Below are 21,500 nucleotides of genomic sequence, written 5' to 3'. Positions count from 1 at the left end.
CAGCGCTGTCATGGTCACCTTCTCCAGCACGACAGAGTTTTCTGTCTGTCCCAAGCATGTGGCACATCTGGAAAGGAGCCCTGCCAGCCTTTGGGAGCTGCTCAGACAGAGCAGAGCCTCCTCAGGAACAAAGAACTTTGTGCCTTAACTACAAGTTGGGCTCCTCTCCCTGATCTTCTCTAACCCCAAACCATGCGAAAACTTACTCCACTGACTGACCTCGATTTTCCCCTGAGAAGAGAAGCACTTGATGAAGCACAGGCCCAGCTGAATTCCTGAAAGATGTCCTGACCTTACAGTGTTGAAAGTGCTTCCCCTATGCTGAACAGATCTTTCTGTTTTGCAGACAATAGCTATTGTCAGCCTTGAGCATCCACATGGTGGATGTCCGGAGTTCAGGAGGCCCTCTCAGTGCTTAAGCCAAAACTTTGTCTTGAAAAGTCCAACATTGTTCTGAGGTTGGTTTGATCTTGTCCTTCACGGGCCCTGAAGGTAAATTCACCCTCCTTGATCCTGTCTTTACCATGCAATTATCAGCCCATTCTAACGAAATTCACCCCAAGCAGAGAGCCAGCATGAAGCTTCTCATCCACAGCCAGGTTGCTCAGCGTTGTGCAGAGGCCGTGAATGAAATTCAGCCTTTTCTTCACTTCACAGGTCAATTCCAGCTCTTCCAGATATGGATGTGAAATCCTTTTGCGAACATCAGTAAACATTTGCCTGCTCAATTAGACAACTCTGTTGTCATCCTCTTGCTCACAGGGAGGCAAAGTTTCCTGCAGTGACTAACAAATAGCTCACCTTGTTTGCTCTGTGCCTCCTGGCTGTTACGGGCCCGAAGGCTCCCTAGCCACACAACAACCCAGAATTATGGGGAGAGGGCCGGTTTTTTTTTTCTGAAAGCCCTGGCTCTTGACAGCTGTCCACTTCTTACCGTGACCAATGCTTTAGTCTCTGGTGAGGTTTCCTCTCGTTTTCAGGGGTACCGAGTAAACAAAGCTGTGATCAGCTAATAGTTTGAAAACATATACCCAAATTTTTAACTTCTCTTGAGATGGAAATTTTAGAGAAAGTAACTCTGGTCTGTGTTTGGAGCTGTATGTGAACTTGCCCCTCACTGTCCTGCGATGCCAAGCATTGGCTCTGAGCTAGAAGGAAATTAATTACCAAATAATTGATGCTACGTGGCCTCCCTGCTGCAGCACTGGCTGTTTGGGAGGTGCTCGCAGCAGCAAACGGGGTGCGCTGGCAGTGGAACTACCCTGGCTGGGCACAACGCGGGGCCTCGCTGGGAGCAGCGAGGTCGGAAGAGACAACAGCAGCGAGACAAAGCCGGCACCGCTGAGAAACAACTGCTCAAAAATATCCCCGGCTGCCCTTGTGTTGGGGAACAATCAGGTTTCAGTCCGAGTGGCAGGCAGCCACATCTCTATTTCGCTCCGCGCATCTCCACACAGCCCATTTCACTTGGACAGCATGGAGAGATAAGCAATTAGAGCCCTAATCAATAACATCCACAGCCTTTCCTGCTTCAAGCTACTTAATTGGCATCCCAGAGTCAAGGGGAAGGTGAAACTAGGTCTCCGAAAGCATTCCCGGGTGCTGGATCTCATAGCGTACAAACAAATCCAGAGAAGGATATTCTGCTTCAAACCTAAGTTTTGTGCAATACCAGCAGGCAGGGGAGCGATAGGAGGGAGATACAGGTGTGGTGCTTCTGGTGAGGATAAACCCGATCCCAAGCTGGCCAAGCGTGCTACCTCTACACCCTCCCCAGCACAGATCCACACCATTCTCTGGGGATGCTCCTGGGCTCCATGGCCTCAACAGCATCTCCTGTCAACAGGCTGCAACCTTGGCCCTTGTAAAAGCTTAGAGCACATCTGTCTGCGAGGATGCACCTGGCTGCCAGAACCGGACACATCTGCCAGGCCAGTCTGAGCTCCATCATCAGCCTCCCCCAGGTGCTACGCATCCTCTGACATCTGAGCACCTTCATGCTCTCACGCCATCGTTACAGAAGGATTGCATCACATCCACCCCGACGTTAGCCCGGACAAGCAGCACACAGGCTTCTGTCCTCACCTCCCATTAGCAACAGCTGGAACTGGGAAAGAGTCCAGGCAGGGCTCAATCCGCACCCGCTTACCAACCATTCCCAGAGCTGCTTCCCTCTCCCCAGTCACTGTCACCAGAGAAGACAACTGGAGGATTCCTATGCCAAGCCACCTCTCCCCCGTCCAAATGCTCCTCAGGTCTTCCCAGTCCCTGGTAATCATGCTGACTCTTGACCTAAATTTTCTAAAATAGTCTGCATATGAAACAGAAAACAAGCCTGGAAGGTTTTGTCTTTGAGGTCATCTACTAAATCCTCACAGTCCACACAGGACTAATTCAACAGGAGCTATCCTGTCTTGAAACCACTACCTGTAGAATTCATGAGCATACTCCTCTTCTCCCAATGGAAGGGAAAAAAAAAGAAATTCAGAAACACCCTAAAAACTACAATTCTGTTTAAATTCTCTCCAGAATTGTTGTTGTTTCATACCAAGAGACCTAGGCCTTTTTCCAGGACTGCATTTTTTCCAAGAAGATTACAATTTCATTGAATTGTCTTTCTCCATACAGAAAAAAAAAGCATGGGAAAGTCTGAATTGACAGATGGCTATTCAAGATGTGTTTCTGTAAAACATTTACGTGCTTAATCCTAACTGCGTCCTTAAGTCTGCTCCTGCTCCACATGTTAGGTATGCGTTGCCAACCAGCAAACACACGTGGAGCGCAACAGATGAGCCTGAAGATCTTAACAACCAACAGGTCAGATCACTGTCCTTCGTAAACCACCTGATTTCCACCAAAAGTGAGGCCAGCTTGTTCCAGCTGAGGACACATCCCGAGCTTTCCTACCAGAGCATCAAATCGGAGTGGTGTCCTCAGCCATCCCTGAACCAGTGCTCCTTCTAGCAGCAGCGGGATGGAGACGCCACGTTCATCAGTGATCTCCTGCTTTGCCATTTCCCTTGACTTTAACTGTCCCACTACCGAGCGCCGAGGGCTGACGTTACGCAACGCTGTTATCCCCCCTGCTCCCCGCCTGTGCTGGAACCTCCGCTCGAGACAGCGCTGAGCGGGAACGTGTCAGGGTGGCAGAGCTGTTAAGCGTCTACAGATGCATCACTCTGCTTAGCTTGTCACTGTAGACTCCACCTGGGAGATAAATAGGCAGAAATTAGAGGCAGATAGGAAAAGAATATCTTAATATATCAAGTTGCTAGAGGAGGGAGCTTCAGAGGGCCCGTGAGACAGAACGGCAGCAGCAGCCCCTGGGTGAACACTCAACTCATGCACGGCAAGAGCCTCCATGGGCTCAGCTCCGCCGGAGGAGGCACCTCGCAGCCGGGTCCCACGCAACTACGCAGCTCCTGCGCGACGAGGGCGGGCCAAAGCCCAGGAGGCTGACTGGCGGCGGCAGGGGTCACTCGCACTCGTGCTTCTGGAGCGCGAGGAAGTTTGCTGTTGCTGGACTGAGCACAGAGGGTGAGAAACCCCTGGGGTGGGAAACGGGAGCTGCGCTACGAGGTGCTGCTGGAGGAGGCGGTTCCTCCATCGAGGCTGCAAACAGCAATTTTGTCCGAAGCAATTAATCAGTTATTTAACGGAATATGGGAGGCAAGACAAGATTAATCCATGCCCTGTTACGGTCACACAGTGAGATATTGGCAGACTGGGAAGAGAACAAAGTTTCCCAAATCCTCACAACTCTCCTAAGCCGTAAACACAACCTCAGCTACATGGTGGTTCCCACCACAAAACCTGCCTGTCTCCACCCTTCTTCCTTCTGCTACACTTAACATTTCAAGAGAAGAAATTATTTATTGTTGAGCTTACTGTACAAGCTGGCATGATTTATTTAAACATTTCCCAATAAACACGAGAACGGGAGGCTGTTTTTCCAGCATTCCCACAGCGGAGTACTAGAGGAAACAATAACAGGCGCCGTGATGGTTACCACGGGACTTCTCCTGCCAATTACACTGAGTTACAAGTTTCAGTTCTGGGATATAAAATAATTAATTTCATAAGGCCCAAGAAGAATTGCTTGCTCTGTATGAAGAATCTTCTTCCTCTGGCTTTTTATGCCAACACGATATATAATGACTAGAATGTAAGAAAATGCTATAGAGACTCCACTTAACAGAGTATTTAATTGCTTTCCCTGCTTGCCACAATCGTATTAACAAAGGCAGGTCTGTAGGGTCATAAAAACCAGGTGGATGTTCCCTTCCTGCCCGCAACCCTACGACGGGAATGGGACTCCTGTTCGGAAGAGCACTGCATGCAAACAAAGTGCTTTTAGCAAAAGCTTTTGGAAATTGTCACATAAGGTTTAGCTTAATGAAAATAAAAATCAAATCAAAGATCTGCAAGTTCTTCCTTGGGATTTTTCAAGTGATGAGATTTAACTAAAAGCAAGCAAGCAAAAAAAAAAAAAAAGGCACATGGCATGATACGAACTAGAAGAATAACCCAGAAACTTTCGAGTCAGCGTGCAGAGACTGGAAGGGAAAAAAAAAAGAAGCAGTGGGCCCTGGTAGAGCAGGATTCTTCTCAAGGCCTGATGGCATCTGTAAGCCTGGTCAGAAAAGTCTGAGGTATTGCTTCAGGCGGGAGTAGCCTCCTCCTGCCCTCCGGTGTAACTGGGCTGGAGAGGGGGTGAGGGCTAGAAGACAGGAAAAAAAGAGCTCCCAGCAACACGGTGCCCCAGCCGGAGCTGTGCTGCAGGAGAACGGGGGCGTTTGCTCTCCCTGCTTACGGGGCGCAGGGGGCTGCCCCACCAGCCCGAGGACCGGGCATCGCTGGACGGAGCACAGCCAGCGCGTCCGCGCCAAAGCACGCAGCTTCAACCCCGCGCGTGCTCATGTGATTAAAGGCTGGGTCACAAAGCACGTGCACAGGCGGGAAGAAATAAATTTGCCTGATTCTTGAATGACTCCCACTACCACCACTGGAAACATATTCCCCATGTGTGTGTGTATATACGTGCTGTAAAAGCAGCTCCTACAGAAACAAATAAAATAACGCCCAGAACCCCAACTGAGTACTTTCAGCCCTCAATAAAGATCTGAAATGTGCAGATGAAGGATCAGATTACATTTTGGATCCAAACTAGGTCGCATTTGCTTCTAAAGCCAAAAATAATAATAATTCCAAAATCACAGGATAAACAGCAGCCTTCCCATCATCGTGGAGCATTCTTCAGTTTGATGTTCCTTTCAGAGCACAGTCCCTCTCATGCATAAATGCCACGGCAGGACAGGATTCGGGAGTGGCGGGTTAATGTAATAATGTTTTACAAAATGAGAAAAATAATCAAATAAGCCCTCAAATGGAAATGCTGGCATTCATTCCCAACAGTGCAGTGTCAGAAAAGGAGATTATAATTACCTCTAAGCCTCACAACAGCAAATGCACTTTCCTGGGGGAGTTTTATCTCCATAAATTAAAAATATCCTAATTTACAAGTACAATCCTGCAAATTGCGAAGACCTATAACCCCACGCCCAGACCTCACAGCCCTTGTGAGCGCTCTTCCCAGCTGACAGAGGTAAGAGGTCTGTGTTCAAGCCCAGGTGGGGTACGCCAAGCAGGAGGGACAGATGACTGTAGATACCATGCGAGCCCTCAACTGGAGGATCTCAGTGCCTATTTCAGCTACTACAGAAAACAAGATGATAATCCCCCTTGCAGCAGGCACCCGCAATCCTGCCTGAACACGAAAGGAGACACCTGATTTTCCAGGGACAGGATGCTGGGTCTCAGCTCAAATGCCAGTTTTGCTCCTTAGTGAGACACAACGAAACAGTGACAACACAGATCAATGCTCTTCTTCGGTTGCTTTACTTATTTTGTGCAACCAAGGTTGGATGATCCCACCACGCCTGTTCTCCCCCAGGCACAGACAGAACTGGGGATGGGCTCAGCATTCCCATGGGATTGCTAATCCTCTGCTTGGACCATCAGGAAAACATGATGGGTCCAGAATTCTTTTGGACAAGTTGCTTGTACTACACACATGGATCTAGATACTATTTTTGGTGCTGAAGCTTTCAAGTAACTCTTCAAGTTCTGCAGCTGCCCTGTAGTGCTCAGCAGCTCCCAAAACGAGCAATTTCCTTTTTTTTTTAAAAAAAACAAACAACTTCAACACTTGCCTTTAAGATCAGGGCTGTGGAATTAAATCAGCAAAACACAACCATCTACCTGTTCCTTGCTCTTTCCCCAGAAAGAAGCCAGTTCTCCCACGCAGCCCCCAGAAATGAAGTTTAGAAGAGGCAGAACGAGGAGCACAGCGCGGATCCCTGCAGCGGTTCAGGACCCGCCTCCGGTCACAGAGGAGCCTTACGATTCACCTACCAGATCTGGTAACTAGCAGAAAAGATCTCCAGCTAGCTTAGCCAATTAACACCATAGCATTTTCCTAAGAAACCATTTGATGGATATTTTACTTTGCTGTAACCCAAGGGATTCACCCATGGATTCCAGAACTTCAGGAAGAATTTGCAAATAACTGTGTGGCTCCTCCTTCTGCTTTGACTCGGCTCCAACCACAGCAACAGCGCTAATATATTTGCATTTAGAAGGGCTTTTTGCTAACTCCATTTAACGACTGCGCCTGGGTGCGTTTCTAGGCCCCGACTCCCCTTCACCCTCCGGGGATTCCGAGCGGCACTGGCTGCTGGCTGCAGCCTCTTCGGTGCACATATTTCTTTAACCACCCAACCTGACACTGCTATTTCATTTGCAAAACAGCAAACGCATGCGAAGAGTTGGAGTCATCGGTTAGCTTCTCGCTGCACATGCAGCACGCAAGCCAGGAGGTCAGCAGCCTGCAGAAAAGGAGATATTCTGTACAAAAGAGAATAAACTGTCATACCAGGAAGGATTAAGACTCAAGGCACGATCAATCCTTGCAGAGGTTACTTAATTCAAAGGAAGAGGGGATCATCCATCAGCAATCGGTAAGATGGAGGGAGGCAAGACTATCTGTCCTTGCTTTAACGGACCTGCACAGCCCCGAGGAAGAGGATTCAACATCCATCAGTGCGTCGTGCATCCACCTCTGGAAATCCCAGCAGGAACCACGGTGGTGTCGGGCAGCCGACGGCAGCAGAGGACCCGACGGGATCCCTCCTCTTGCTGCTGAGCCAGAAAACATTGCGGATAATCTCAACAGGATTACAAATGTTATGAGACCAGCGAGCAGGAGAAGAGGAAGGCTAAAATGAGGGAGTGGGAAAGATCCACAAGTTTTTGGGCTAAAAATCACTGGGAGGCAGCTACAGGAAGATGCTCCAGGTGGAAGGAGCGGCAGAGCAGAAGGGTCTCTCGCAACTGGGAACAAATGGAAACCAGTGTTGGAGAGACAGCATAGAGACAAGAGCACAGCACAGGCTTCATTCTTGGCATTGATTTTACAGGGAAAGTATTGAGCTGTGATTGCAGCAGGTGTCGGAACAAACCCCTTCAATTAGATCAAGGCCTTGAGAGACTCTACAGACAGGATGATAAAATCAAGAGAGCCGTTTCACGCCAGGCCCGGCTGAATCTGGCTCTGCTGGGCCTCGAGCTCTGACAGATCTCGGCTCATCCGACTGGTGGTGTGTTTCATTCACGGACAGCGTACTTGCTCCTATTGCTTTTCTCGTTCGCTGTGGAATTTCTAACATTTAGAAAACAACCAGCTGCAGCAAAACAACTGTTTCCTCAGCTTTCCTCTTTATTACTGCTGCTTTGAGTTTTAAGTCTTCAGGCATTTGACAAATAAAAATGCTGGCTTTTCCACACAGCTCTGTGTCCTACGCCCACCAACAAACTAAAATAACCATTTTCTTACATTTAAACAAAAGTTTAACCAAATAGCCTCTTTCTCGATGTCTGTTCACACTCCACACTGTGAAATAAATTCCAGAGAGAGTTTTGCTGAACTCCAAGGCCTGACAAACTTCTCATTCTGTAATCATTTTTCAGAGGAACGGAGAACAAAATATATAAAATAGACAAATGGAAATATCACTAATCCCATCACAGCCGTAGAGGAGAGGGTAATAAAGAGAAATATGACAGAGTGGAATTTTTCAGCAGTGACTCTGCTCAAGTCCTTTATCTCCCGAGCTTTCCAGACCACTGCCTCAGCTGGGGGAAGGCAAGGCTCTGCTGATGGCAGCGAAAGGTCTGCTTCTGGCTGTGAGAAGCTTTTACCACCCATTATGTTTTGCACTTAAGAAGCAGAGCAACGGAAAGTGGGGAGAAATCGCAGGAGCTGTCAACGCCGTTCTGAATACATGAAGATTTGTGGAGCTTTGTTTAATTGTCGGAAGGTTTTTGTTAATATAGGAAGATAATTGTCAAGTTTAAAGGCTAATGGAAAACTTTACTAGCATTAAAAGCCATCACATTGAGTATTAATGTTTGCTCGCAGCGCAGGTCTGGTGTTAGGCACTGACATGCCATTTAAACAGTGCACGGTGGTACGGGGCTTAAACACGCTTAACTGTACGCAAAATGCCGAAATGCTTTGATGAATCGGGGTTCTGCAGAAAGAATATAATCTATCCTGTCCTAACACAGACTCATTAAAACATTATCGATTCAGCTACAACCATGAATCACCAATAAATCAGTCCCTGCAGTTATGCCGTGTCCATCTCTACAGCGAAGAGACCGGACTGCCTCGCGCAGGTCTGTGGCTAGCAGGTGAGCTAAGCTGCAAACGAATTACACCCACGCCCTCAAAAAAAACCCCAAACCACAAGCTAGTTTTAGAAGAGTCCCAGTCCTGTCAGCAAACTTCCCATATCCACCAATTACAGCCAGAGGGAAAAAAAAAAAGGGAAAACAATCTTCTTTATGCAGCCTCCCCCCAACTCTGTCACCCAAGCATCGCCCATAAGATCAATCAGACCTTCACCTAAGTATTTGGCATCATTCTTTGGGAAAGGACTCAAGAGATCTCAGAAAGAAAAGTGATTTTTAATTTTGTTTATTTGTTTTACGTCTTGCTCATTTAAGAATATTTGTCTCAGTGCTTAAAGAACGAATGTTTCACCTGTTGCAAAGGGAAAAAAAGTACTTGCTCTGGAAAGTAGCTAAAAAACTCCCACGAGTCCAAATGATTTATTCTCTCTGTGGTCCCTCAGACTCCTCTTCTATTAAAAAAAGGGTGAAGTTTAGCCCTCTGAAAATTAATTGCTGACAACTTTCTCCTATGATGTATCTCTCCAGAGGTTTTTTTGGCAACTGATAGTTGCTGCTCTGCACATCTGTACTGAACACTGTCTGCCGGCCATAAATCCTGCCTGCTCCCTTGAGTCACGCGTGCCTCTTGTCCCACATATATTCCGAATGGAAATGAAAGCCAGCTGGAGAGGCACGGGGAGCGGGGAATTAACCAGGCAGGCAGCCATTTCACAGCCGGCTACAGAGCCCCGGCACTCCGCTCACTGACAGCTAACGAGGAAGGCTAAGCAGAGAGACAGTGAGAGCTTATTGATGATTTGGGATGACCGTCAGAAAGCCCAAACAATAAAATCACTTCAATTACAGCTTCATGCATGCAGGTTAAACCTCCTCCAGCTTTCACCATCATTACAGTTTTCCCCCTCTTACCCCCTCCTCTTTATGTCCGCAGGTGAAAGGAAAAGCTACTTTTTGATGCAAAGGGAGGGGACGAAAAAAAAAATCAGCAACGCCACCACCAAGCAAAACCTCTTAAATTCCGAGCTCAGAAAGCTCAAAACTCCTTTTGTTCTTTTGAATGGGACAGGAACAGAAGTAATGCATGAAAAATGGAACAAGGAATCAGTATTTATATCCACAAAGCCAAGGCAAAGGAACAGCTACTTGATGATGGCTTTTCTGCCACCAGCCTGGCAGATCTCAGAGGGAAGGATAAAGCAGGTCATGATCTAAAGAGCTCAACTAACGCAGAGTAAGAATCTCGTGCCTCATCTGAGATGTGTTATTTGGCCAGCATAATCCTTGTTAGCTTGATGGGAATCTCATGAGCTTGAAAGAAACCTGGGGGCTAAAGATCTTTGGCATCTGGGAGTGGGAGCAGCATCCATCACACGTGTAGATTTTTAGCCAGCCCACAACCATCGTTTCAATTTTCTTTCTTGTTAACAGTCAATACTTCTGCAAGTAAGGAGAAACCAGCAAGGCACACATCAGAATGCCCAGCTATGCTTCAGACTGTCATTTTTGACATGGCTAGTCTGAATTATTGGTTTTGATCTTCTTGTCCCACCTCTGGGAGAGGTGGGAGTTTCACTGCAGTCACCCATTTCAGAAGGGAAGCACCGCTCCCACTTGACTGCTGAAAAGTCAGCACAAACCTACTCATGCACTGCATTGTAATTCCTTCTCAATGGCCTGGAAACCAAAATTTGATGCAGCTGGGAGCTAAGGCTCAGGGAAGCATCAACCACCCTGCAGATGCAAACCAGGACTAACGTTTTCATCACTGAATTTATTTTAAGGATAATATTTTGCTCTCAAGTGGTGTCTTTTTTCCAGAAAGCAGACGCAATGAGGACATGAAACAGCAGGGAGGAAGAGTTATTTAGCGTGTAAATAGGAATAATAATATTAAAATGAGTAATGGAAAATGTAAGCAGTATATTAGGGGAAATATCTACCATGGAGCATCACTGCGCTCTGGAAAACACGCCTTGCCACGGCAAAACCAGCAGCGCTGTCCTGCTCTGAAGAATCAAATGGCAGCATCTTGGGCCAGCCCAACAGCCACGGACACGCAGCCACGGCTGCCTTACGCAGCTCCACCATCTTCCCAGCTCACAGTCCCTGTTCCCAGGGCTGAGGGGACAGAGGGAGTCTGACTCTTGTTTCCCTGTTCCCTCTCCACGTGGAATTAGTGTCCCTGTTCTGTAAGGCGAACAGCTCCTTGCTTTCTCACCTCCAAACTCTGCAATGTTTTCCAGTCACAGTTGCCCCAGGAATAGACACCAGACATATTTGTGCAGAAAGAATGACAAGGATTAAGTTTTGTTTTACGTTTCCATCCTCTCAGGTAATCTTTATGCCAAGAGAGATGCAGGTACATAAGGAGCAGAATACGACTCCACAATAAAACAACGATAGGTAGAATGAAACCATTTTGGAAGCAATACCAATTTGACAAAGAAAAAAACCAACTTGAAATATAAATAGTTATAGCAGGAGCACATAGCAAGGAAGCATATGGTACAGTCTATTTTACTAATTGGTTTTCAGAGCCAGTTGTGGAAATCAGAGGTGATAAACAGCGTTTCTCTTTTAGGATCTAAAAATGTTTGAAAAGCTATAACAGAGTTGAGTGATTGCAGGAGAATATTCATAAAGAGACCTGAAGTCACTGACTATTTCAGTACACCACACTTTTTATTTCTTTAAGACATGACTAGTAATAGCCTGCATCCCTTCGCATACGAAGGATTATAATTCATCCCATCCTGATTTTAAATTAGCAATTTTAATGTGGTTTATTTAATATTTATAATCTTGTTTTGTCCCCACACACTGCCCAGCGAGGTTCTCTGATGCAGGCCCTCACACTGGACAGGCGTGAGCCTGGGAGGTCCACAGACATCCCAACACCCTCCGACAGACACCCCATTGCTAATCGTCTGTACCCAGTTGCACACAGCACATTTCATCGGCTCTCCGATCAGCTCACAAGTCTTAATCAATCCTCCGCTCCTGTTTTGTAGAGCAGATAAAACAAAACATTGCTATTCCCATTTATATCCAGGATCACAGATGGTATGTGCCTCAGCAGCAGAGCGAACAACCAAACCAGGCCTCCCAACCATCCATTATTCAAAGAGGGTAAGCAATAGGCGGTGTCAAAGCTCTCTCCCCCAAATTCATCGCTGTGCCTGGCATATTAACTTCACAAAGGCAAGAGGAAGCAGAATTGTTCAGAACTATTCTTTTCCAGCCCAAATACAGAGAGATTTTCATGGGTTTAGTGCCTACCAGTAGAACTTCCTGCAGCCTTTCAAAAATTATCAAAACAGCACGTTCAGGGCAAAAATCTGCACTTTTGCACAGAAAGAATTTATTTCCTTTTGTGTTGGAACAAGCAGCATGAAAAGAACTGTTTTGGTGTTAACAAAGAAAGGCATTTAGAGTAACTCAGAAACAAAGAATGGGTTTCCTTCCTGGTAGCTCATGAAAGGCTGCAGGGAAAATGGGACTGCCATGAGGAGAATGGCTAAATTTAAAGGCTCTTTGTAAAGATGGCACCTCCGTCCCCGCTGCAGCTCCAGCGGGAAGCCATCTCCAGCCCCTTCTGGCTGCCAAGCACCCAGTGAGCTCCAGTGCAGGGCACAGCAGCCCCAGTGCTCAGGGCACGGGGGGAACGGCCTTGGATGCCTGGGAAACCAGGTGCTTCAGGCAATTTATTACAAAGAGAAGAAACTGTACAGAAAAAAAAAAAAATCAATGACTCTAGCTTGAAAAATGGTCACAAGTCATAAATCCCATCTTGCGCCACAGAAGCTGGGCTCAGTCTCCCTTTCTCCAGTCACAGAGGTGTTGAGCTCCCTGATTTCAAACACATTTTAAAGAAACCTAAACGCGGCCGGCGTCAGCGTGCAGCACGCTGCTTTCCCTGTGCTTCAGACAAGGACAAGCAGATGGGGCAGGAGTGCCTTCTCCTCTCTCTGGAGCCTCGGGCCAGCAGCCCGGCACCGCACAGGGGATGCTCTCTGCCCAGCTGAGTCGCTACGCCAGCTACGCAGGGAACAGACTTCCCCTGCGCCACCCAGAGCGGCTGCGGCTCTCAGCCCGTATCGTTCTGCATCGCCCTATTCAGAGACACTCATTCCCCGCAGCAATATCCCCTAGACCAAGAGGAACATCTGCCAAAATATTTCCACAGCCCTTCCAACAAGCATTCATGAGGCATTCTGGCACGAACGCACACCTGGACCCATTTCTGTGAAACCATTTATTTTAAAACCCAGCAGGACAGAATAACTGTATTTTATAGGGTTTAAGCTTTATTGGTAGCAGTGGATTTATTTAATTGCATGGTGGCAAGAGCACAGTTATGTTTCTCGACTCACTCTACAAAACGGCCAGAAAACTGTCCGAGTGTCGCTGGGCAAACTCCCCGTCCGTAGGCAGAGCTGGTGACTTCACACACGTGCCCTCCTTCATTAACCACCCGCAGTAAGGAGGAATTTAAACCCAGGAGCTTCTCTCACGCAGTGCAGATGAAGGAGAAATGCACAGCTTGCTCACGGCCACCCAGCCAGGGTGCTGTGTTTGCACCAAGGTCGGGGGACCTGAGAGGACCGCAGTGGGTCACAGGAAGAATGCACAGGGAGAAGGCCACCTCTTGAGCTAAAATGAAAATTTAACTATTGTAACTATGGGGCAAGAGTAATATAATTCCAGATGGAAGCAAGGGATCACAGGGGCTGCACTGCAGACAGCTGTTTCCAGCAAGCACAAGGGCAGGAGAACTTACTCAGCACCTTTAGTTGGGGTGAGGAGGGACTTGTAACGTCACGGAAAGCCCAGTGGCCTCCCTAATACAGCCCTGCTTTGAAGGTGTCTAGGTAAACATGTTGTCACAGCAGCTCAGCTTCGTTCTTTCGGACGCCGCTCAGAAACCCACCTGCCACACTGACAAGACGGCACATCCCTCCACCCATCCCCAGGACTGAGCTGGGCTTACAGCCGAGACAGATGGCGTTTGGAAGGAAAGCATCTTAAACTGCAGAAGCGTCGCGGCCCTGGGGACAGCACCGGCCAGGAGATGCCAGGCGGGTGGCAGCGGCTGGGGAATTTGAGGGGGTGGCAGGGAGTCACCCCCGTGGACTGCAGTCTGGGCGCCTGCCTGCGTTCCCAGTGCCTTCAATCTCACAGCAAACTCTGGTTCCCACCAGGCAGCTCTTCCAGCCTCAGTCAGCCCTCCATCACCCGGCAGCAAGAGCCCAAACCGGCCCCTTGCCCCATCCGTGGAGAGGACAGCAGGGCTATTTACAGAATATCTGATTGCATCTGTCTTCGTGCCCACCCTTTCCCATTACATCATGTCTAGGGCTTGATTTCAATCACGGACCTATTTTCACATCCAGCCCTAGCTATTTTTAGGGCTAAGTAAGTAAATGGCTCATAAATAGCTTTTTGATTCATAACAGTTTATATCGCTATTACATGCCCTACTTCTCTCCTCTGAAACGTTCGTACCTCCCTGGTGTCAACGTGTCACATCGCAGTTTGCCCTGAAGTGTTTTCTAACAAGGGAAGTCCAGTTCCAGGGAAAGGGATTGTGAAGAGCCGGGTTTCTGCAAATTGCCCCAGCGAACAGCCTAACGTGCACTTAGACATGCACATTAGAGGCACTGCGTGACAACGTAATGTCACACCGCTTATGATCAGACCTGGCAGGAAAATTGATTTCTCTCCCTCCGTTGCCCACATTCCAGTTCAGAACAAACCACCAAAACTTTTCACAAGAGCAAATTTTTAGAGAGATTAATTTCAACTGACACAGCTTTTTTTTTTTTTTTTTTTTTTTAGCTAATCAAAAGCACCCTCCTAATTAAAACAGTATGCAAACAGGAGAGTGGAAATATAACCGCTCTCCTCTTTTTATGCTTCCAACATGGCCAGATTTACAGCACTGCCCAGCCCAGGAGAGGATGTTCTGCTCAATAAAGGGGCGTGGAACAATCTCTGCAGGGTTATGAACTGAGTGCAGCACGAAACAGGGGTGGGCGAAGGAAGGAGCTGTGTAATTACTGCTGGGCAGCCCTCAAATATTAATCAAAATCCCAAAGAAACCCTCGGTGCAGGAAGACGGCCTGAGGACCGGCTGGGAGCCAGCACACAGGCTCGCTCCGCACAGGTTCCCATCTGGGAAACGGGGACAACCACCCTTCCCCAGCAACGCCGCGGGGAATCCTGCCCCGGCAGACGCGTGGCACTCGGGGAAGGTGCTGCCATCCAGGCTCCAAACTGAGCACCGGAGCAGAGAATCTCCCGTAACACCCATCCCAGCTGCAGCACCAAGCTTCTGACCCCAGTAGCAAGTTCAGGGATCACATCGCTTATTTGGAAGTCAACCTTGCTTAAAGAAATCCAGCCTGACTCCCAAAACAGGGTGACAAGTGACCTGCTTCCCCCAACACCAAGGCCTGAGGGCACTTTAAAAGCTTTAAACACTGAAAAATACAGTAAGAAGAAGCCAGGCCAGGAACAGAAACTTATTAATAATGGTGACAGTAATAATCCTGCAGCATGGTTTTGCTGCTCTGCGCCACACATTTGTTTTCAGTTAATCTTATTTGCTTTCTGAGGGTTTCTCAAGTATTCAATAAATGGGACATGAAAGCAGTGACGGGTTCATCAGGTGCCTCGTACCAGCAGGGAAACCCTGGTCTGTCAATGAAACGCCCAGACAGTCCCACCTCAAGAACATTCCGTGCACTCCTCAGGACGGGCCGTTTCCAGCTTTCGCTGTGCTTTTCATCCCACCGCCGGCAGCGGGGATCCTTTGGGGGCCGCCCCGGCTGGGGCTGCTTTGAGGTGGGCTGAGCTTTCCCACCTGCAACCCTCTCCTGGACCAGGACCCTGCAGCAGCGCAAGGGCCAGCGCTGGTCACCCACGCTCCGACAAGCTCCAGGCTGCCCCGTGGCTTCACCAAATCAGAGTCACACCGTTTCACGAGTCGTGCTTAATGTGCGACAGTGCACAATGGAGGGCAAAAAAACAAAGTGAGGGCTGCAAAGTCAACATTTTTTGGGTTGCATGAAGTACGCAGACAACCGCTATTACACCTCATCTAAGCTCCCTGTCCCAGAAAAGGGTTATCAACAACTTTCCAGCTGACAACTTTATTTGTGTATTTATTCTTCAAGATAGAGAGCTCTCCTCGAGAGGTGGCAAGTGACATTTTATTTGGCATCCTTCTTAAGCTGAGAGGGATTGCTCTATAGTTTGCAACTTGCTATAGATGTTTGCTTGTCAGTGAAGGCTACAAACCCATTTTAATTAAAAGTGGAGCTAGGGACTGACAGCTGAACTGAGCTGCTTTAAAAAGAAGTGCTGAGAAGAGCCTGGAATGGGTTTTAAGTTTCTATAATAGCTCCACATTTTATATCAAAGGGAAATAAGAACACACTTCAATTGCATTTTACACGGTTAGCAAAGGACAACGGAGCCAAAGCCAGGAGGTTTTGAATAACTCCGCTTTGTATTAACTCTCCTCCAGGATGTTTGTTTTATCAGCGAGATGCCCAAGGCTCCTTACACTCATGTCATGTCTTCAAGGAGCACAAATCCCCTTCCTCCCCCCACAACTTTCAGAACCACAGTGCAGGGAGGGGAAGAAAATTGCTTTGATTTAAGGTACTTAAACTAAATTTGGCATTTTGAGGAACAGCTGCTCTTTTCAGTGGACAACGAGTTAAAAATGAAGTTCTGGGCTTCCCCGCACAGCATCCTAAGAGGAAAAGGAGGAATGTCATCTAGTGCCAGATCCGCTGACCAGAAGCCGAGCCAGCATCCCAGCAGCAGAACCCGGGCTGGGGACCACCGCTGACTCTGTATGTGTCACAGTTTGGCCACAGCTGCTTCTACAAAAGCATCTCGCAACAGCTCTCCAAGTACAATCTAATTGAAACATAAAAACACACTGCAGATTTTTTTATAGCATCTACAAATACTGTTTCTCCTGCTGGAACATTTGAACATACAGAATGAGAGCGTGGATCAATAATTCTTCTATTAGATAATTGAAACGTGCCTCTTGATTTACACTAATGCACTTGTTAAGCAATAAGTAATCGGGCTGTGGGCAGGTCTGCGTTGCTGAAGCACGGATTTGATCGATGGCCTGCAAGAAGGTGAGAGGCAGAGGGGTCCGGCTCAGCTCAGATGGCATCTCCCACCCGAGAGCTGCCTGTGCAGCAGGAGCGATGCCACCAGAGCCTCTCGGGGCAATAAGCCATGGAGCCAGCACTGGTACAGCTCTTGGCTTTACAGAGCTGTTCTCTCTACTTCAATTAAATTAAATGCATCTCTTCAGACATCTGCCAATGACAACGGCAACCTGGAGGAGGGCCCTTTCCAGCATCTGCTGACATGCAGCTCTCCCTGCAGAGGAGGGGCAGGTCCCCGGTCAGCAGTGCCACCTCGGCTCCGCAGCCCGATAACCCCTGCCTGACAGCTCGAGGTCCTCACCCAAACCCGGAGCAGAAAGGCCAGCCCTGCGCACGGCGGGAAGGACAGCCTCGGGAAGGCATTTCACCGACACCACCGCGCGTGCTGCCAAGTCCCAGCACTGAGCCAAACAGTTTGGTTCACCAATGATAAACACTTTGACATTGATTTGAGGTAAATTAGGCTGTGAATGCCAGGTTCACTAAGCCTCCACGTGTCTCCAGCTTCGCATTGGAGGGGCACTGCGGTACCAGTGCCGTCCCAGGCGCAGCAGCTTAGCCCTCAGCTCTCGTTCAAGGGAAAGGTCTCGCTGCAGTTCCCATTCACCAATACATCATTCCTGGCTCAAACTTTATTGAAAGCTCAGTTCGATTGTACTTTCTTGAAACCGAAGCCCTAATCAATTCACGAGGAGTCAGCCAGCCTTCAGCCCGGTTCTGTTCCAGCACAAGCACAATTAATTCCCACCAGATGCGGAACAGCAGGCTCTGTCTTGCACTCATTAGTGCGTTACTCAGCTCCTTGAGGAGCCAACACCTCAGGTGCCATTCTGGTTGGAACTGCCTGATAAACCAGACCAAGTTCCTCCGGGGAAGTCACAAACGCAGGACTCGTGCTCACTAGAAGAGGTGGTTGGAAATCCGAGGCCTGCTGGATCTGCCTGCAGCAGGAAATGAAACCTGCTAGATATGTTCACCACAACAGAGCTGGCTGGACGAATCACCTGCAGCGAGCAAGAGACCTTCAAGGCCGTGCCCAAGAGGCTCTGGCAACACATCTACGTAGACAAGATTGCTAAGGTCAGCTCCAAAGAGCCACTTGAGCATGTGGTTTCACCCAGGCATTCCCTTTTCCTTGTTTACCCAGCAGCTCGCCTGTGATCAAATTGGATAATGGAGTAAATCCCTTCAGTTACACTTGTTAGAGCAGAGGACCAGTGACCCGCAGAGCAGAGCTAACCCCTCCGCCCGAGAGCACGGCCTCCATCTCCTCCGGAGGAAGGCACGCCAGTCACACCTAATGCCACCGCGCAGTCGGTATAACGAGCACAGGCAGCTGTGGGAGAAAGGGAGGACAACAACATTATTTTACTGCCCTCTGACTAATGATGTGCTAACATGCTCAAGCATTAAGGTGAAGCTGCCAAGCAGTCATGGGAAGGGTAATTAATCCCCTGCTTATTAAAGCCTGTGGCATCTTAAAAAAATGTGGACAGCGTTCCATAAGCAGCACTGGTGTGTGAGTCACGGCCCCAGCCCCTCATCGCAGCTTACCCCACAGAGAAGGGATTGAAGAGTTTAACTTGCGAGACGTGGTCTTTTAATAAAAACAAGGTGGGTTTGAGACACCTGGCAGAGATGTCAAGTAAATCAGCCAAGGGTCCATCCGTTCTACCTGAGAAAAAGAGTTAAAATACGCATCCCTCAGATTATCTGGCCCAAGTTAGTTTAAAGGCTTTCCAGTAGTTTGCATTCTCCTCCCCTCCTTTTCTTTTCTCACCTCCAGCCTGCCCAGCTCCACAGCTGTCCCCCAGGCCAGGGCTGCCCACCCATCCCAGGGTACCACAGCATCAGCCCCTCTGTGCTGCGCTGCCCTCACAGAACCCAGACCTGGCCAGCACAGGAGGAACTGAGCAACTGCGCCAGTTCAGACAGTTTTGAGCCGAGGCCAAAGCCCAGCTGGACACATTTATTTCAGTCTAGTTCAACTGATTTAGAATATTCTTAAGCCTAATTGTGCAAAAAGAAATCTAAAAAGAGAAATTTTGCTTGTGCTTCAGCGACCAACTACTGTGAGTAGATAGGGCCAGGGGATCTCTTCACATTTTTTGCTTCAGAGCAGCTCCAAGTAAATGCATCAACATTTTCTCAAGAGCAGATCAGAAGTCAGAACAAGTCCCCACAGCCACAGAAAAACATGGGAAGATCCCAGCTGACTGTGCAGGCTTTATGTCTCAGCGAGGAATGAGGGAGGTTATCATGACAATTAAAAACTGAGACAGGAGGAAGAGCTATGGTTTGCTTCACTAGGGCACGGATCCCAGAGTTAAATACACATTTTAATGAAGAAATCTGCATGCACAAGAACGCTGCTCTGGGCAGTAGCCAAGCGACCGGTGACAGGAACCATCCCACCAAGAATCCCTGTGGTCAGCCACAGCCTTCCCAGGCCCTGTGAGTGGATCAGCTGAGAGGGACCGCGCTGATGCGTTGCTTTGAGATGGTCCAGCACTGGAGCACCCTGACGGGGTGGCACCAAACCAACGATGACACCGCAGTGGCAAACGCACCCTCCATACCAGCCACCCGGGATGGCAGCCACCCGAAACAGCAACTGAGCTGGGAGGCACAGGGGTATTGGAGGAAGCCAATGGGCTGTGCTGTACTGGGCTTGGGAGCAGCCCAGTGCCACCAGTTCCTCTCATTATTGTTTTTTTTTTTAAACCAGCTGCTGTCAGGCCAGTCCTTGGTTCATTAAAACGCCTCTCCAGTGGGTGCAAAGCACCGCAGTGATTAACACCGTCCTGCTGACAGCCCGTCCTGGGAACACCTGCCCCTCTGGGATGGTCAGTGGTTTTCCTTTGGGGTCTTGAAACATGGCCAGTTCTCCTAGCACTTAGCCCTCGTGACGGCTCAGGGGAGCTTCCTCTTGCCCACCATCCAGACACTCTGCATGGACTCAAAGCCTCCGAATCTGAGGGCCAGCCTCTTGCAGAGCCTGAAAGGAGGCATATTGTACTGCAGCTGCTCCAAGCTCGCAGAAGGCTAAGTGAACTCCAGTTACATCTCACCTAATGGCTCCTGCAGAGCTTTGCAAGCATGCAGAACAGCTGGGAACAGAGAACATGCTGCTGCTGCCCCAATTCCACATCTCTGCGCTTTAGAGAGACCAGGGAGAACAAGAGAAGCTGCAAAAGTGGCTTTGTGCCAGGCACAGGGCTGCGGTGCCAGCTCTACCCTCCCTCAGCACCAGCCCACCTGGATGGGCTTACAAAAATACCCCCAGGCATCCAACTTGTAGACAGAACGTGGTCTCCTTTTTTTTCTGAACATCCCATGTGTGTCCCTTCCCCTTTACTTTGCTGGATAAGCTTCTGAAGTGATACTTAAACAGGAGTTATTCTTAAAATGAACAAGGGGTTTCAGAGTATAACATGAAATTGCTTTTACCTACCTCCAGAAAGTTTCCATGAAGTTTCCTCATGCATCCAGGGAAGGCTGCTGGGACGTAGGGAGACAAGAGGCGGGTGAGGAGAAGCTGCCCAATTTCAAACGTGTTCCAGAGCAACTGTTCTCAGCTTGTTTGCTAATCTCTTGTGACCGATCATTGAACCAAATCTTGCTTCCTGGACAGAGAAGTAAGAAATGGAGAAGCGAAGGAAAAAAGAAAAGGGCAACACTTCAACAATAAACAGGACATCAATTAAAGAAGAGAGCATCCACCTGCACAAACAGCTCGGGAAGAGCCATCGATTCTCCCACCTGACAGGCTGGACTGGGTGAGCTCACGCCTGGTTTACTGTGATCCCCAGGGAGATGAAGTGTCTGAAATCCTCAGCAAGAAAAGGACAAGTTTCCCAACGTGGTCACGGTGTGTCTCCTTTTAATTAATTATTTTTAAAAAAAAATTAGCTAAAGAGAAAACAACTGTCACTGTAGCTTGACAATGAATTTGAGGAGAAATCTAAGGGATGACTATAGCAGACCAGATCCCACGTCTCTGCCCCTGCCACATCCTGTCTGGCTGAGACGCCAGCACAGATCACCCAAAATTCAGCAGCTCTCCAGGGTTTCAAAGCACTCGGTACTCGTGGGAGGAGCAGTACTCCCCTGATTTTTATTGAAAGAGAGAAATAATGACTTCCTTACAAGGAGGTGACTTGCCCAGGATCAAATGGAGGATCTGTCTCCTCAGCCTCAGGCCTTTCCTCCGATTTACGGTTCCACAGCCAGTGCTCTATGCCAGCTTTGCCGAGAGATGAGCGCTGGGTCTGCCACGCGGGAGCAGCTCCCTGCTCCGCAGCTCCCTCTCCTACCTGCTCCAGCTGAGCAAAAATTCATCCATCTTTGAGCAGAGGCTTCCAGAGCTTTTGCAGGAGAGACCGACACAGTTCAAACGAAGAGTAAGTGCCTGGCTGCAGGCAGACCCTCGCTGGAACCGGCTGCAGTGACCGGCGCCAGAACTGATTCGAGCTGTGGTGGCACCTTCGCTCCGGACCCAAAAGCACTTTGGGCCAAGACCATCTCTCTCCACGTACCTAC

At 48.6% G+C, this 21,500-nt stretch overlaps 1 long non-coding RNA gene across 1 annotated transcript; it reads right to left on the bottom strand.

Annotated features, from left to right (window-relative positions):
• Nucleotides 1–3,123: 3,123 nt before the first annotated feature.
• LOC147598067 (uncharacterized) lies at nt 3,124–20,977 on the bottom strand. Its single transcript, XR_015260903.1, has 4 exons — nt 20,721–20,977; nt 20,413–20,584; nt 18,513–18,633; nt 3,124–3,207 (listed from the first exon to the last, which is right to left on the bottom strand). It is a non-coding gene; the product is annotated as an uncharacterized LOC147598067 (long non-coding RNA).
• Nucleotides 20,978–21,500: the final 523 nt, after the last annotated feature.

This window comes from Chlamydotis macqueenii, chromosome 22 (genome assembly GCF_036417535.1).
Source record: "Chlamydotis macqueenii isolate bChlMac1 chromosome 22, bChlMac1.mat, whole genome shotgun sequence".
Lineage (NCBI taxonomy): Eukaryota > Metazoa > Chordata > Aves > Otidiformes > Otididae > Chlamydotis > Chlamydotis macqueenii.
This window is presented reverse-complemented; position numbering and strand designations above follow the sequence as displayed.